The sequence below is a fragment of the Haliaeetus leucocephalus genome, unplaced genomic scaffold (genome assembly GCF_000737465.1).
Source record: "Haliaeetus leucocephalus isolate CR32 unplaced genomic scaffold, Haliaeetus_leucocephalus-4.0 Scaffold191, whole genome shotgun sequence".
Classification (NCBI taxonomy): domain Eukaryota; kingdom Metazoa; phylum Chordata; class Aves; order Accipitriformes; family Accipitridae; genus Haliaeetus; species Haliaeetus leucocephalus.
In genome coordinates this window covers 524,694-542,562 of record NW_010972627.1, presented here as the reverse complement: position 1 = coordinate 542,562, position 17,869 = coordinate 524,694, and the positions used below count along the sequence as shown (strand labels likewise).

The 17,869-nt window shown below is 36.1% G+C and overlaps 1 protein-coding gene across 1 annotated transcript in view; it reads left to right on the top strand.

Moving 5' to 3' along the window:
• PPP1R13B (protein phosphatase 1, regulatory subunit 13B) overlaps window positions 1–17,869 on the top strand; it is a 72,543-nt gene that overhangs the window by 606 nt on the left and 54,068 nt on the right. The gene's annotated exons all lie outside the window — the stretch shown is intronic.

Sequence of the window (17,869 nt, the reverse complement as noted above, 5' to 3'; positions counted from 1 at the left end):
GCGGGGGGTGGGGTGGGGGGGTGTGTGTGTTTGTTTGTTTTGGTTTTGCCTTTCCCCACACCGATTCTTCGCCGCCCGGGTGCGGGGAAGGGTTAAGCAGTCCCGGGGCAGGCGGCTCCGGCCCTTGGGCCGGTTGTCAGGAGAGTGCAGGCGGCAGCTTCATTTCAGCCTCGCCGCCTCTGAGGGAAGGGTGGTCTCCCTCCTGGGTTTCTGCCGCCTCTTCTGTGAAACCGTCGCTTATTTATCGAAGATAAAACCTTTCATTTTCCCGCAAACAACCTTGATTGTCTGCTGTGACAGAATCTCCGTTTCCTTCCCCTCTCTTTCCCTCCCCCTTTCGCTGTGGCTGATGCAGTGGTCAGAAGAGAGTTGTTCTTGATGACTGTTCGTTTTATGACAGGATCCTCTGAGACTTGAGTAATAAACAATTACAGTCTTTTTGCTGATTTCTTTCAAACTGTTTGATCTCAAGTGTGGGTTTATGAGATACTCCCTTATATGGGGTATCTCCCATGTTTTCTCTAATTCCAATAGAAATGAGTTTTTTATTTACAGTTCCTCTGCAGCATTTGCAACCAAAGCACTGCAGCAGAATGCTTCTCAGTGAGACTATTACAGACATCTTTTACAAAATTTCATTGTTCGAACTTTTTTTAGTGACTGAGAAGAAGAAATAGATAGCTCAAACTAGATATAAAATTTCAGATTGAAGAGTGCAGGTAGTGTTTAGAAAACAGGTATTATAACAGGCTTTTTGATATGACATGCTTTTTAACTTCCAACTGCTAGGTATCAAAATATTCTATTGATACTGTATAAGAATTTGAGTGCACTAGGCAGGCTGGAAACCAGCAACAGAGTTCATTGAGTTACAGGCTTGTTCCATAAACGTATGGATGTTAGCTTGTAAAAACAAAAACAAGGTGACTGTCAGCTTTTTCAGCTCCCATCACAACTTGGGTTATGGTTTACATACATAAAATTCTTACTGAAAACCTAGCATGCCAATGACAGGCTAAGTCAGAACAAATGTATTTGCTTCCCATTACTAACCTGTGTGTGTGGGTTTCAGGCTAATGTCATAACTTCCGTAGTGCAGTGATTGACTTTTATAACAAGTTTTTTTTTTTTACCTACTTGAGTGTTTCTGCCAGTGTCTCATGTTACCTTCATGGTTGTTTAAATGTAGCAGTTGTTTGTGCTTATTGGAAGGTGTTATAAAATTCAGACTTCTTATGTTTTTGAAACACTCTTCAAAGCATTTTTAATACTGATGGCTGAATTTTAATAAAAACAAATCACCTTGCTACAATGGTAGTAATGTTGCAGATTAAAGCTTATTGAGTCTGAATCCTAAAATAATAAAAATTTTACTTTTCTGAAGAGCTTTTAGATGCTGTTATGGACAGTCTGCCATAAGGTAGTCAGGAATATGTATATTTAAATGGACACTGTGACAGTGCCTTAAGTCTTCCTGTTTCTCATCCCAGCAATTTTATTTATGGACTGCAAGGATGAGAAAAACAACCCCATTTACTGGAATAATCAACATACAATATCAAAATAATGTGAACATATGGCTGTAGAACTGGACCAAATGTTTTGGGTTTTTTTACTTGAGATTTTGTATTCTGAAAAGGGAAAAGCTAGAGATGTAAATTGTTATATGATGGAATTCCTTGAATTCATATTCACAGAAGCTTTTTTCCTCCCTGATCCTGGTCTGGTTTATGGGTTTTGTTTGGTTGGTTGTTTTTTTTTATAATTAGCAGAAGTATATAATAGCAAGAGGAGAGACTTTAATACTACTAGACTTGAACTGTTGTTAACAAGTGGGTATCACTACAGTTTTGTGTCAAGAAATTAAAATTAAACGTTATCAAACTTTTCCAGTTTCTTATGACTTGCATTTATCAGATTTGAAGTAATTGATTGAGGCCATTTTTGGGTTGGTAATTTTTTTACATTCTGTACAACCATTTTTAAGAATGAAGTCACATCTGAAGCACAGAAAATGGAATTATCTGTTTTCTTCCTTTCCTGTTTTTTTTCGGTTTTGCCCCCCCCCCCCACCTTGGGGAACAGGGTTACTTCTGAGAAGTTTTTATCAGTTACGATTTCATTTGTGACCAGGACACCACCCTCTCTGTTCTTTAGCATCCTTTCCATATAAGTTCATATTGTTTATTCTACTTTGTTTTTGAAAAATATAAAAATAACTACATTCTTGGTCCTGAACACAGTTGGGCTTCAAGAAGTAATAATGACGTGGACTGCACTTTTCTCACCCGTTGTTTTTTGCTTTGCTGACAAGGCACGTCCATCATAACGTCTTTCTTTGCCTTCAGGACATAAGGGCTATGTGTATGATGAGCTTATGATGCTACACTGAATATCACCTCTACTAAGGAACTTACTAAAAGAGTTGCTATAAGTATGCCTTGAATATAGGGTTGGGTTTTTTTTTCACTGAAAAAAAAAGTTTAGTATATATTGCATTATTAGAATAAAATGTGCAAACCCAGAGCTATGTGATATCCTTTCAAACAGGAAATCTTTTGGGTTAAAACAGCCACGGTTTTATTTTGTTTGCAAAAATGTTGTGGATGTAGCTCCTCTTTCAGCCACGTAATCGATAACCTGTTTGGAGGAGCCTAATTATTTTTTGGTTTTGTTTTTTTTTTTATTCTGCCGCAGTAGGGATTTTTGTGGGACTTTAGACTTTCTTTTTGGAAGAGTGTTGGAAATTTTTCCTTAAAGAATGCGATTAATGCTTTTTCTTCTTGGATGGTAGTTCCAAAATGGTCTCTGCTGACAAGTATTAGCCGTATTCCTTGGACACTAGGGTGCACACAAGAAAAAGCCACTTAGGAGGAGCACTGTTTTCCTACTTGCAATGAGATACAGTGGAAGAATGAACTGCTACAGCTACACTTCCTATTTTTTACCTAAATTTTGGGTATCATTCTTTTACAGCATGTGTGAGGTAACGTATCATGCCAAAGGCATAGAACTATGTAGGGTCTGTACACCATCAATAAAGTGATAAGAGAGGCGATGGTGGATACTGTGTAAGAAATTGTAATGGACTGAATCTCTTAAGAGGAATTGTTTGTATTGCATATTCCCCTAGCACCTATTGCTGCAGAGCTTTCCTGGTTTTGCCTTTAACGTAATTGGGAGAAATGAGCATCAGTGAGGTTGCAGCCAGCATTCGCATTTTTGAATGCATCTAGGAGGAACCTTGCGGGACTCTGTGCAAGGCTTAGGCCAAAGACTTGTTGGGCACGATCAGGTGGATGTGTTTGGTTTTTTAATAGAAGCGAGAGTGAAAAGTTTGGAGAGTGTTTAGTGATTTATTTATTTATTTTCGTCTAGTTAATTTTGTGTGACACTGCAACTCGTCTCCAAAGATGACCATGACTGATGCATATTTTATGTTATACTAGACAATATACAAGTGGATCTTGAGTATTACAGTGTGCATTAATATCTTAATTGCTACATATGTTCCTGACCTATGAAGACAGATAACATGACTGATAAAACACAAACCAAAGATGGGTATCTGTAGTAGTTATTTTTGAATTAAGCTATCTTCCAGGTGAATTAAGAAAAAGTTTTTTTTGTTGGTTTTTTTGTTGTTTGGTGGTGGTGTTTTTTTTAAAATGAGTACACACTTGTCACGTATTCAGTCTAAATCCTTTCCCAAAAAGTCCAAGTGAACATTGCTTATTCATAATCTAAACCCAAAATATTTTCAAATCACTGTACACTGTTCTCTTCCCTTAGGAAGGTCACTACTAAAACAATTCTATGTTGTGAAAGTCTAAAGGAAGATGTGTCATTTTAATACACTTAAATTAATATTGGGAATTTTCAGTGATGTTGAGATAAAATATATTGCAATTCAGAGCTGTATAGTTATCAGCAAAACTGATATCCTTGTTTGCTGAATAAATCTGAACTGACTGTAGAGAATAATTTGCAAGTTTATCAGCCATTATTAATGAAGTTATTTATTGCAGCAAAGCTTAAAGGCCATTTCGTGGCTTTTTGGATCATGTCACTGTGGGTTTTAGGATGACAGAATATGTCCTATTCTGTGGTGAAAATAAGTTCATCAGCTTTACCATGTCAATGAAAAGTACTATTTATAGGCTACTCTAATTGAATATTTAAATATATTTAATAGATACATGTGGATTCTAATGAAACATAGGAGAAAATTTTAAGGGAAAGGATACTCTGTATTAGTTTCTCTTTATATATTAACATAGATGAGATTGTTGCCCATTGCAGACATCAGAGAGAATAGGTATTTATTTGACAACAAAATTCCGTTCCACCAGATCAAGTTATATTAATCTAATAAATCCAAGTTTGATGTGAAATATATTAAAAAAACTAGCTTATTTTATTTATATTGAGATCTCATACAGCTGTGGAACAGCCCCTGTTATGCTAAGAGTTGTCCATACATAGAATAAAGACAGTGCCTTTTTGAAGAATTTGCAGTCTAATGCTTGGTTTTAAAATCAAAGTTCACATTTATTATCTTTTTAAACATTCAGGGTGTTTAGATCTATTTTTTTTTTTGTCCTTACAAGCTGGAGGCATCTTCAAAAATAAAAAATAATTGTTGAGAATGGAGGTTTGAAGAAGCAAACAAATTATTGCCTAATTGGGGGGGGGGGGGGGGGCCTTGCTCCCTTTCCATCATGACTCACTGTTGGAATTTACAAGTCTTGCATGTTTGTCTAAATTAAAAGCTTAGTATTACCATACATTAATTACTAGCACAGGATAGCTCAAAATACTTTAACTGAATATGCTAGCCTGGGATATGGAAGATTCATTCTTAGGCTTGTGTCAGATCCCATTAAAGTGAGATTTTAAAATTTTTTTTTCTTAAATTGGAATACGATACTAGGTGATTTCAAATATCTTTAAAATCTTCCTTCAGTTATGAACAGCTTTCCCATCAATCTTGAATCCGGTGTCTCACTGATTCTTAAATTATAAGATTTTAAAGTAAATAAATATTATAAAATATTAACATTTAAGGTTGGTACATTTTTCTGGTAGTTTAGAAATATGTCACTAGAATTAATTAAACTTGGAAGCACATAATAATCTTTAATGTATTAGGCAATATATCTGTGGAATGTACTCAATGTTTTGAGCTTCTGAAAGCAATTTTTTTACGACAGACAATAATAGAATAATATTGTGCAATAATAGACACCATCTTTCAGAAGTAGATTTGTGTGTCAAAGGCAACAAGGCTATCAGGAGGAAAAAGCATAAATTCTATAGTAACTCAAAGGACGAACAAGAATATGAACTGCTTAGTGGAGGAAAAGACTTATTTTGAACATCAATTTTCAGTCACTTTACCTACATTTTAGGTCACTATTTGTTTTCTTAAATCTTGCTTAGAAGCAACTACGTGTAATCTTGCTTGTATTGGAGAGTGCAGGTTTATCATTGTGGTGCAGTAGGATGTTGGAGCAACTGAATTCCTTTCAGGGCTGAGGTTTCACAATAGGGATGAGCTGGGTTAACCATTTCCTGTGGCCGGTGGAAGAGGCTCCGCTTCCTCTTCCTTGCTGCTCATTCCCACCATTTGCTTTGAATGGACTGCACTGCTTGTCTCAGTATACTGATCCAGGTCACTAACAATGTAAGAAATAGTTGTATCCAGAGAATGCTGAAGAGATATATGTACACGCACATAAATGTGTGTGTGTGTGTATATATATATGTATGTATTTTGCCAGACTAGAGGGTTAGCTCAGCTTACATTGTGACTATTGTATTATCTATGTTGATAGAGGAAGGAGCAGACTGCTTGGCTGAGATCTGTAATGGAGAAGGGCATAGGGAAGTGGAATCTCTCCCTTTCAGTATTTTTGTTTATTCAGTTTAGTTTATTGTGGAGGTGTACCCCAGGTCACATATTTTGAATTTTGTTCTCTGGCTATTCAGCAGATGAGTAGAACAGTGAAATGAAACTAAAGATCTCTGCAGTGCAGTAATGTTGTTACTTCAGAGATAAGTTATAGTTTCACCAGTTTTCACATCTTTATTGGGTATTCAGTAACACTTTACATTTTCCCTGAAACGGAAGAAAGGAAGGGATACTGTTTTTTTGGTAAAATGTGTGGTCTTTGAGGAAATCTTGAGATACAAATATGAAGTTGGGACCAAAAAAAAAGGCAAAACGATGAAGCTTGGGTGGCAGTTGCTAATCTGCCATAATTTTTTTCGCCCACTTTGCAATATTGCATTACTTCTGATTTCTGCCCATTATTTCCTTATCCTCTAAGATTCATAATTTAGCCTAGTTCTTCAGTAGTGGAAGTACAATTAAGATTTTTTTAGTTTCCAATTCATTGCTCTGCTTAGCAGCAGAATTCTATTTATGTGTGAGGAGACTTTAGTTAGAAAACTATTTTATTTAAGGAATTCCAACTCCAGCAGGAAGCAATCTAATCTAAACTTGCATATGTTGCAGACACTGTATTTAACCTATGTATCCTTATGTCTACTTTGACAAAAGGATTTCAGCTTTCACATGTCTAAACTATTGTTTGTAAATTGAGAATGGGGGAAACTGAGGCTTCAGTTTTGTGTAGGTGAACCTGATGTAACTGCAGGGGCTGCTGTAGCCCTGCCTCCCTGCTGCCCTCTCTCTTGTATTGGCTCTGGTATTTATCTGATTCTGTGCTGAGCTGTTTCAGGATGCGAACTCAGCAGGAAGTTGCTTGTTGCTTGCCTTTTTTTTTTTTTTTTTTTTTTCCTCAGGATACTTTTCTGCCAGCTGAACACACTGAAACCAACTCAGTGCAGGGTCAGATAAGCACTGGAACCAGCACAAGAAAGGGCATTGTGTCGATTGCAGGAGGGATGTAATCAGTTTTATCAGTTTAGGTTGTTAGGATTTTTCAGCCTGAAACAACTCTGTGGTGGTGAATGAATATGGTGAGATATATCTAGATGATTTTGGTATGTAATCCATGTCCCAAGTGGCAAAGAAGAGTAACTTCCCTGCTCTCTGAAATGAAAAGAAAACAGTACAGTGCCCAAGGTCTCTACCAGGCTGATCTAGGAGAATTTCTCTAATCCCAAATCCCATGGGTTGACCCCATGCACATAAGCATATTTCATTGACTAGCATCTGAATTAATTCTGTGTTCTACTCTCCTGGGAGCCAGTTTTTCACACTTCAAGACCAGCAAACATTGCTCTTCTAGAAACCAGAATGTATCTGTCCAGACCTGCTAAGGTGAATAGCTGAGAATTGTTGAGAGTTATAGTATTAGATGAAAAAAGCACTAGACAGGGCTGCGTTATTAATATGTGGAGAAAAGTATTGCCTGCATTTCTCTCTGATGTTTAAAGGAAAAGAAATAGGGTGGTTTGAGACTAGCAAAGTTTACCATAGCCATTAAGTACAGGCTTACCTGCATATAAATATATTTTTTTTCAATTTCTCAAAGAAGCTGGGTTAAGTGATAGTTTAAAAATACCAGGTACAGTTTAAGTTGAGGAGACATACTTTGAATGCATGTTTGCATGAGAAAATCCTTTTCTAATCCTATTTCCTAATGCAATTTGTCTAATTTATGATTCAAGACAGTGCTGCACCTGTTGGCATTCTTACTTCTGTTCTGAAGGTGATACTTTCAACATACTTGCAGTACTTTCAAAATAGTTCAACCTCTTCTTTCCTACCTCCTCCTCCGCCCATGCTTACTACTTTAAAAAAAAAACAAACCAGGTTTCAGAAAGTGTATCTGGCTATCTTGTAAAATCTTAACCAGTGTGTTGGTCAAAACCTGACCTGAATCTATCCCATCTAGCCGAAGATAGGGGTTTTCAAATTACTTAAATTAAAAATGTTGTCATAATATGTCTTTAGTTACTAATGTCTCAATCACTTCATTTGAAAAGATATAGAATAAGGAGAGGATATTTGTGCATTGTTATGGTATAATTGATGTCTGTAAAATGGTTGGCAGGCTGTTAGCATTTTTCAGAGAGAAGAATGTGATAGCCAGAGCGTATACTGTGTGGTGATGTGGGCAGCATAGGAGACTAGTATCTCCAATAAGTTTAAACAGTTCAACTAGTGATTACTTGCCTGAAACTGTAAGTTACCCACTGGCAGCTTAGCTAACTTATTATTTGGGCATCTATGAACTGACAGCCATTTCATACAAATCCTGTAAGATAATTTTTGTAGTACATGGCTATGTTAGATACTTAGCTTAGGCAAATACATACTTAGAAATAGTCAAACAGGGTTCTTAGTGTTATTGCTGTTCAGATACATGGACAGAGAAGTGGTTAGATTTTCCTCCTGTGTATTTAAAAACAGGAAGTTCTTGGAATTGAAATTTTGGATGATTCTGCAGGCTACCAAATGGGTTAATTGCTATTCAGGCTCCAAACAGTTGGACTGTATGCACACTTTGGGAGATTATTGAATTCTTGAAACAGTGTCTTATAAAAATAAACTATGAAACTCATCTCTGTGTGCAGCTTCATCTCTGCATGCAGCTCTGAATGTCTCAGCGTGCCTGATGCTTATTTTCCTTATGGAGTGCTTTATTGTCCCAAATTATCTAAATTTCAGAAAATCTTAGCTGCAGGTCTGAATCATGTACTTCTGATAGTGGAAAACAGATCTGTAATGGTTGACCTCCTTTACACTTCTAAATCATGTCAGGATCAATGCAATTATTTTAAAACCGTATCACATGGATTGGTGTCTGTTCTACCCTATGTCACTTGGAAATCTTTTCAGTCCTTTTTCAGAACAGTTTCTTGGTGTACTAACAGGGCAATGTATTTACCATTTTATTGTCATTTATCACCGCTTCAGCAAGAGCTTATTGGATATGGGAATATGCTATAAAAATCCAAGCTTTGCATTGAAATAAATCAGTTTCAAGTCTGTTGCTTGTAATGCCCCCCCCCGCCCAATTCCTGACTGCAGCACTTTATTTTTACTTTTTTTTTTTTTTTCAGATGATAGAGAGCAGTAGTATTTGTTTTTGTAGCACTGATAGGAGCTAAAGTTATGAAGGAGGTTTAAATCAGTTTAAACTCTGAATTATAAACTGCTTTGTTTACCCCAGCGTGATTTTGGAGTCCAACTCAAATACTTATGTTGGAATAATTAATTCATGTATCAATTACTGTGCTTCTGCTCATTTTCAGCTAAACATAAAGAACTTTTGAATTTGATTCACTTTAACATTTACCAACCTTTACACTACTTTGATATCCTTTTTACAGTGGATTTTTTGTATTTACAGTACAAAATTATAGTCTGAAAAAACACTTCAAAGGACATAAGACACATTAAATAAGAGGATTTACTATACAGTGTTTCTGATACGGTATTTTTGTGTTTCTGGGTGGTTTATCGCATTCAACATAAGAAATCTTTGTGATTTGAGCCTTCAGTGCATTACTGGATTACCCCCATTTACTGCTGCTCCCTTCCCCCAGTCATCTGAAGCTACCAAATACTGCTCAGTTCGCTCTCTGAGTTCTGAGGAACTGAGAAGCCTTGGCACAAAATTACAAGTAAGCTTGATCTGGAGTGTGCATGTACTTGCCTGTTTCTTTTCAGAAGCAGGAAAAAGCTTTTGGTCAGCTTTTTCTTATTATCTCACAAATGATACAGAAATTTTTCAAGCACTGAGGTCTCAATACCCTCTTTTCCTCCAGTGCTCAGGGATGAAAGTGTTCTGATTGTGTCTGAATTTCTTTATAAACCTTTTGTCTTCCTTTCTCCACCTGAAGTGGGGACTAAAGTCATTCAGTCATCCTACTATTTAAGTACTGCAGTTTTCTTGTGAGAAAAGATGTCTTCAAATATGTGAAAGAATGCAAAAATGTGAATGTTGCTATGTATGTTTTTATATACTGGTGTCTGTAGTCATACTGGAAAAAACAGTCTGATATGCTGGGGACTTAGGGATGCTACTGTGTTTATAATTTGGAGGGCAGTTGGTAAAATCCCTTCCATACACCCCAGCCCCATACCAACCCCCAGAAAAGAGCACGCTAACACAATTTCTGTTTTGAATGTATGTATTTGAACGTATGTATTTGACACGTTTAAATCAAATTCTTTTTGGCTTTTATTTTCTTTACCCTGTGATTGGAAAAAGGAAACACGCTCACCACAAATCATACTCTGCATAGGTTATTGAGGGTACAGTTGTTATAGTGTAATACAACATCACTGTGTTTAACTCAGTAAAATAGATTTAAGAAATACATAAACTTGGTTGTCAGTTTACCTAAGTGGAAGTGGTAAGTAGACCTAGGTACCTGTCTCATTAAGTATTATTAATTTACAATGACCTGCGAAAAATTAGATCTTTTTGGTGGTGGTGGTTTTGTGTGTGTCTGGTTTTGTTTTTTTTTTACTTTTCCCAGTATTATCTATGGATTTTTGATTGATCCTACTGGAGAAACTGAAAGAGAATGTATAGAAAACAAACAAGCTGGGTTTTTAAAAATCTTTATCTTGTATGCAAATTATAACATGTTAGTTTTACTCTGGAAATAAGGTGTCTGTTTAAATTAATTTTCCACAAATGTAGAAAAGCTTAGCTTAGAGGGCCTCTGTGCAATTGTGCACATTTGTAGTTAAGCATGTTCAAAATAAGTAAATTGTACATTTGCATATTAGGCATTTACAATATAGCTTATATAGCAGGAGGAAAGAAGTGAAAATAGTGAGAGGGTAAGATAGGGTGGCAAAGTAGAACAAAAGTTATTAAACCAAAAAATAAAGTTAATTATCCCCTGCATGCAGTGTTGTATTTTATTCCTTCTGAACTCTTGCTTTTCTTTATATTTGTCCATTACTTCTCTGTGTATTCTTAGTTGCTTACATCCACCAATTTTAATCTATAGCTTTATGTCAAGTAATTTTCTATTTTGTGTAGATATGTGATATGAAGTTGTGTACATTTTAGGGAATTATACTTCCAGTTTCACTTTTGTATTCTTTTTCCTACATCATTCCATGTGGTTTTCAGAAGTCATGAGTGACTTCATGTTAAAATGCCTTAGTAGGATCATAGACTGCATTTACTTTCCTACTGAGTGATTTACATAATCTGCAGATATATAGGTTTGCTAAATACGAGCTTTGTCGCACAGGGCAAGTCCTCTTGGATTTTACATGGTTTTTCCATTTAATGTAGGACCATAACTTATGTCTATGAAATACTGCATGTACCTTGCCTCCTTCATTTAGAACATTCAAAACCTCTTTACATTTTTGGGAGGAAAATCCCCTTGTTTCTTTAATTTAGGATTTTGAGGCTATAATATAAGCAGCCAGAGGTTGTGGGTATCCTTATCTCTCTACATATATCCTAGATCTATATTTACCTACCTAACAATAACAGTTATAAATCAGTCAGCCAAATAACTGCACTGGATCAGATACTCAATATGGAGACAATACATCTATGGACTGTATGAGAGAAAGTAAGGGGCTACACTGTGCTTGTATTGTTTATATTATTTATCTGATGTAACAAACTACACACAGGTGTTTTCAGTTATTTCAGAAGGGAGGATGAGAGGATAAAGGGGAAGTTCAGTGACACCTATGTTTATTTTAGTTTATATTCTTCTTTTGAAAGAACCCAATTATCCAATAGGGATGGCAAGCTTTAGAGTTGGACTGTCCCATATATTTCTGGTCTAAATGTGTTATGTCATGCCTTTCTATTGTAGGTAAGGCTTTTCTAAGTTTTGGGGGTTCGTTTAGAAGAATTCAGCTGGTAGCCATAGTTGGAAGAGTGGCACAGTATGTGTTAATATAGGCCCAGCTTTTCCTCTCAAATATTTATTCATGTGATAGAGTTTGTTTTTCTGGCAGATAAAGATACAATCTGGTTTTGGAGAACAACCAGATTAGATTTTTCCACCCTTCCAAATCAAAACAACCCTTCCCTTTTAAGAAATATCCTGCAGCTTCTCATTTATTTAAAATGTTCTCAGTTGCTAACAGGTTAATTTTTTTAAGTTGCAGCATTTTATAAGTCTGAAATTATTCTACCAATTATATTCTCAATAAACCTCTCAACGTGATACATGTTTGCTGAGGAGGAAGGAATACTGCATGGGATTGGAACATTTTTGTTAACCAACAAAACGCGTTAAGGGAGGACAGTACTATTTCTGAATGTCGAAGCAGGCTAAATACGGAATCTTACTAGCTTTTTCTTCTCTGCTGCTGCTTGTAGGGAAGGCTAATGTAACAATTCTGTGGCTCACAAATGAAGCTGAGAACCCCTTACTTTTCCCTTCCTGCAGTGAATGTGTACAGTGCTACACAGAAAATGTAGCTCATAGCTCTGTTTTAAGAAAGATGGGTTGTTCAGCTTCTGTTGATCTTTCATAGTATGGGTTGGATTCCCCCCCCCCACCCCCTTGGGTCACTTGCTTACTCTTTCTCTCCATTTTCTCTATTAAGGGAATGGATCAGGCTGGAGAATATGCTTTGCCCCTGCAATTGTAGAGTAAGAGCTAAATGCACTGTTGGTGCCTTCTCTCTGTCTGTTCCCCACTCTGGATCCTGTATAGTGTTGACAGGAATGATGATAAACATTCGCTGTCCCTCGACATGAAGAGGCAATCAGAAACATAGTTTACCGTTTCATATTCTCTGCTGCTTGAATTACGTCCAGCAAGAAGACAGACTTTGCCAAGAATGGAGTAGTGCTTGAACTATAGTATTTTTAGGCATAAATACGTGGTGGATTTGTTGTTGTTGTTTGTTTTGTTTTTAAGCTGGTTGGTCTTTTTAAAACATTTTCCTAATTTAAGAAAATGTGTCGTGGAAATGTCTTTTGATAGTTGTTAGGATTGTTTGCTCTTGGAACTTCTGCTCATATCATTGCCCCCTTCAACAGGAAAATCAGTTCTGTCTCTTCTGAGACAGAGCCTTATATGTAAATTTATTTAAGATGAATACTTACTGTTTGTCATTATTATAATAGCAAACAAGGATTACTATTGCACAATGAGAGGATAGCAGAACTCCTCTACTGCAACCTTGCCTAATTAGGTGAAACTTGATCTAGCCTATCTTGTTCCTGTCACAACTGTGGCCTGTCTTGTTTCTTTACAACATCTTATCACTGCTCGTCATTACTGCTTGAGTTCATATGCCAGTAGACCAAAAATACTCCATTTAAGTAGTTTTTCACTGTAGTTGTTGCACAGAAACTGTTCTTAGGTTTTAGCTCTACACAATATTTTTATATTCACTGCTATTTACAACTGTCCACATGAAGAATATTTTAAGGATGGTTCTTCAGAATATTATAAAAACATCAAAAGAGAAATCTTGGCTACCAGAAAAGGCTGGACTTCACTCTAAAAACTGGACAAAAGACAGAATTATAAAAAAGAAGGTGGGATTAAATTGCTTTTTGTTTATTTGCTGTAAAATTAAGCATTTGGGGATTTGTTTTTGTAAAACTGAACAGTGTATCCTTTTAATGGGTTAGAGTGTGCATATGTGGGATTTTTACTTGAAGATCAGAGATTATTGCCTTATATGGGTTTCTTCTGTATATGAAATGTCTGGAATTTTTAATTTTACCTTGCATAAGTTATTTGATTTCTTAATTATTATTATTTATGTTTTCTGATTCAGCCAAAGTGGAGATGAAAGAGTAAAACAGAACAGCTTTTCGTTTTTAAATCTGCCATTTAAAAACTAAAGAAATGCACTGGAAAGAGTTATGTTCTATTATGTGCAACTTCCACTCTGATGGAAGGAAAACTCTGCAGACTGCCTGTTGAATCCCAAAGGATGTATTCACTTTTCACTTTTTATATTTTTGCCAAGCCAGATAACATTACAACTAAGATTGAATGGTTGGTATTCCCTGAAAGCAATACACTAAACAATCAGTATTTTGTTAATACTTTTTGCTCAGTGGGAGAAAGCTGTGGCAGTCCCTTCTTATTTTGCTCTATTGAAAATAAAAGAGTAGTGCTGATTCCAGTTGCAATATTACATACGGGTGTGTGTCTGTAGATTTCATAAAACTTGCTCCTTGTTTGTAAAATGAAAAACTGACGTTCAGTGCTGCAAATCACATTCATTGACAAAAAGAACAATGTCTTTAGTAAAAATGCTATGTTGGTTGGTTGGTTTTGTTTTGTGGTTTTGCTTTTTTTTTGTTGGGTTTTTTTTTGTGTTTTGTTGAAAAGTTGTAAATTAAAAGACCAAATGTCTGTCTTTGTATCCTATACTTTTTTGATGAGATTATTTTCAATGCAGTAGGTAGGTCAGGCTTTTCTGGAATTCAGTGGATTTTGGATGACTTTGCTGTAGCTGTTGACAAGGTCGAACACAAGACTGTAGAAACATCAGCACCTCCCTTTCCTTAGCCTTGGCCAAAATATTTTTAATAATTTCAGAACACTCAGTTCTGTGATACAAATTGTGAGACGCTCTTGTTGCATGTGGACTTTGAAGATTAAGTTGTCTTTCAGGAAAATTAACCCAAAACGTCATGTTTAACCCTGCTTCAGTTTTGCCTTGTGTTGTCAGAATGAGCTTTCTTTCAAAGTAAATTACAGTATTGCTAATCCCAATATGCAAAAACCTTGAATAGGACTTATCCCTATATCCCCCACACAGTAAAAGTAAAGTAGTCTTTTTTTTGTGTGTGTGTATCTTTCATGTCTGTCATCTGGTTCTTGAGTCTTTGTGGGGGCGTCCTGTTTTGTAGGGTTTGGGGTTTTAGGGGTTTTGTGTGTGTGGTGTATTGGTTTTTTGGTTTGGGTTTGTGTGTGGGTTTTTTTGGTTGGTTGGTTTTTTTGTTGATTTTGGGCTTGTTTTTTTTTAAACTGTTCCTTTTGATGAATACAACTTTTTTTTTTCCTGACTGGGAAGCTGAGATTCTTATGTAATAAAATGATCTCTGAAGCTGAGTCATCTTGGATTAATTTAATTTTGTTTTTAATTTATTTTAGCCAGTTCACCTGGGTTTACTGCATATTTTACAGCATTACAGTTGCATTGTTCTTCAGCAACATGTCTTTGCAATGATTTGGAAAGTAAAATATTTAATAATATTTTTAAACATATTATTCATATCTCATCAGCTGATGAAATGGGCAGTTAATATATTAGGACTGTTGTTTCAAGCTTGTCACGCATTTGATGTATGATGTGCTGGTTACCTTGACAGATATGAAAGATTTAGACCTCTGAACATTAGCACTAAGTTGTGTTTGGGGTCTTGTACAATGAGATGTGGTTGTAGTGCCACAGTGATTCCTCCGTCCTTTTCCCTGGGGACTATGGGGCTACACCTGACCCTGTACTGGGTGTCCCCACTTCACTCTCTGAACCATTTGGTTTGGAGGACCCTGGGTTGGAGATGTGAAGAATAGCAGAATTGTGGCCATCGTGTATATATTTTATCAAAATAGAGCTGTCAGAGTTTATGGACAAATGGACATCAGGAAAGATGACTGCACCAATGTAGCTATTGTTGTGATCTGGAGTCTTGCTGTCCCCTGAACTTCTGACTTTTCCTGTGTATTACTACTGTTCCATGCATTTGCAAATGCGGTGTCTGCTGCAGTTTTCTAAAAGGAGTTTGGCAAGAATCCATTGTTTAAGGAATTCTTGTATTAATAGGCCTAAACAAGTACTAAAATATTTAGTTATAGCAGGGGTATTTGCTAGTTTGTTAAATAGATTAGCAATTTGTTTTACTTTTTTTATTTAATAATCAGCGCAAAATTGATATGCCTGCTGATTTTTATTGTTTTTTTCAAGGTGCTTTAGATAAATCTCATTGAAATTAGGCAGTCAGCACTAAATGAGATTTGTCATCCTAAGATTCACAGACAAAAAAACATTCTAAAAGATAAAAAAGAGTATCATTAGTGAAGCCAGCAAGTGTTGGAAAAACTCCGGGACTTCTTCAAGAGCTGCTTGATTTGGAGGTCAGTCTTCTATTCTTGATAGATGGCAAAGACTCATTTGTAGTAGTCCTATAATAAATCAGAGAATATTGATTTGCAAGGTGAGAATACTTACTGTTATGTATTGAGTTGTCATGATCCTTGTAAGGGGTTTAGGAAATCCAGCATCAACTGGTTGGAGCAAAGAGTCTTTCAAGAAGAGTCTCCAACTTCCACCTTGTAATAATAGTTGTGTATATAATGAAAGATAGCATATGGACCACAGTCTTTTAAACAGTGGAACAAAACAAAATTTCAAAGCCTTGTTCTGGAAAGAATAAAAATATCTCCATTTGTAATGTATGTTGCCTAACAGAGAAGTGTGCTCAGCAAGAACTTGGTGTACCTAGAATTATCCCTGTATTCTAAAGTCTCTTACATGGTAACTAGCGTCTTGACAGTCCTTTCATAGAATTGTTTGCATCAAGGAGCAACAACAAGATCTCTTGCTGGTTCTCCAGATGTAGTGATTAAGGAATCAAGCCAACAGATAATATGATTCAGGGATGTTGAACTTTAGCAAGTGCCAAATTACATTTTCCACTAGAAAACAGCAAAAGAGCACGTTTTATAGATTTCTCTAACTTCAGGTTGTGTTGCTTTAGCTAATGATGTTAAATTCTGCGCTCGGACAGATTTCCTTTTAAATTAATAGTTTTATTTGTAATGTAACCTCTTTTTTAACTTGTCCCTTTTCAGCTATACCCATTTTCCATTCTGTAGCCACAAGTTTACTGCCTGTCTTTTAAATTAATTTATCCAAATCTCAGCTCCTGCTTGCTTTTAACAGAACCATCTGAATCTAGAAGAAGGCATTCCAATGTTGTGAAAAACAACAAAAAGCTTCTATAAAGATTGTGTCTGGAGATAACGACTGTGACTCCTAATGTAACAAAGTATAGTCTAAAAACTGATACAGGATTATAATGTCTAAATGATTGTGCTGCTCTTCTGTCTTAGGCAGATGCTAGAATCTTAATGTTTGTTAGGTCAGTTGTTTTTTAGCCCTTTTCATATCTTGCTTCTCACAGCCTGTAGAACACCCATTCGAGTCAGTGGTTTGCTTGTGTTGTTTACACAAGTGAACTTTTAGTTGCTATTGTTTTCATTAGGTATTGTTTTCCTAGAGCGCTGGAAGTCTTTCAATTAACTACTACAATACGTTTCATTTAACAATATGTGGACCTATCTTGTTAAGTTGAATATATTTAAATACATGATGATAGTTGGTGTTTCCTTCCTGTGGCAAAAATGTTGGCTTATTTCTCTGCCCTACAAAAAGCCTGCCACTGAAAGAGTAAGAAGCATCAAATTCCAGATCTGCAATTTATGCTGTAGCTTTTTATCTTTCAGTAACGAAGAGCAAGAACAAGACAGTGTCGTAAGTATCCCTTCAGTAAATAAATATGAAGTAGGTGTAGGCTTTTAAAGTAGTCTGAATTCTGTTGAACACCTGCTGTCACGAAGAGAGCAATGGCAATAGTCCTGAAAGTCCGGAGAGGAAATGTCTGTGGGTTTTTTTGTCAGTTCTTTAAGCCACTGCTTACATGTAGGCCTTATAAAAATGTAGGAAAATCTTGTTTAAGGATTTCTTTTAATGCTGTGCTTCCATGTTTCTTTAAGAGGAGTTAAATTTTTTTTTTTCTTTTTTAAACGAATGTGATTTCTGTGCTCTAGCAAGAGAAGTCCATCACTAAGTCTGTTGGTACAACTATTGTCTGATGACTGTTTTTTTTCTTCTGGTTATGTTTTCTGTAGCCAAGTTGTCTTGTGCAGAGCCTGATGAAAGGTGGATCTCAAGGTTGATCAATTTTTTTTTTTTTCC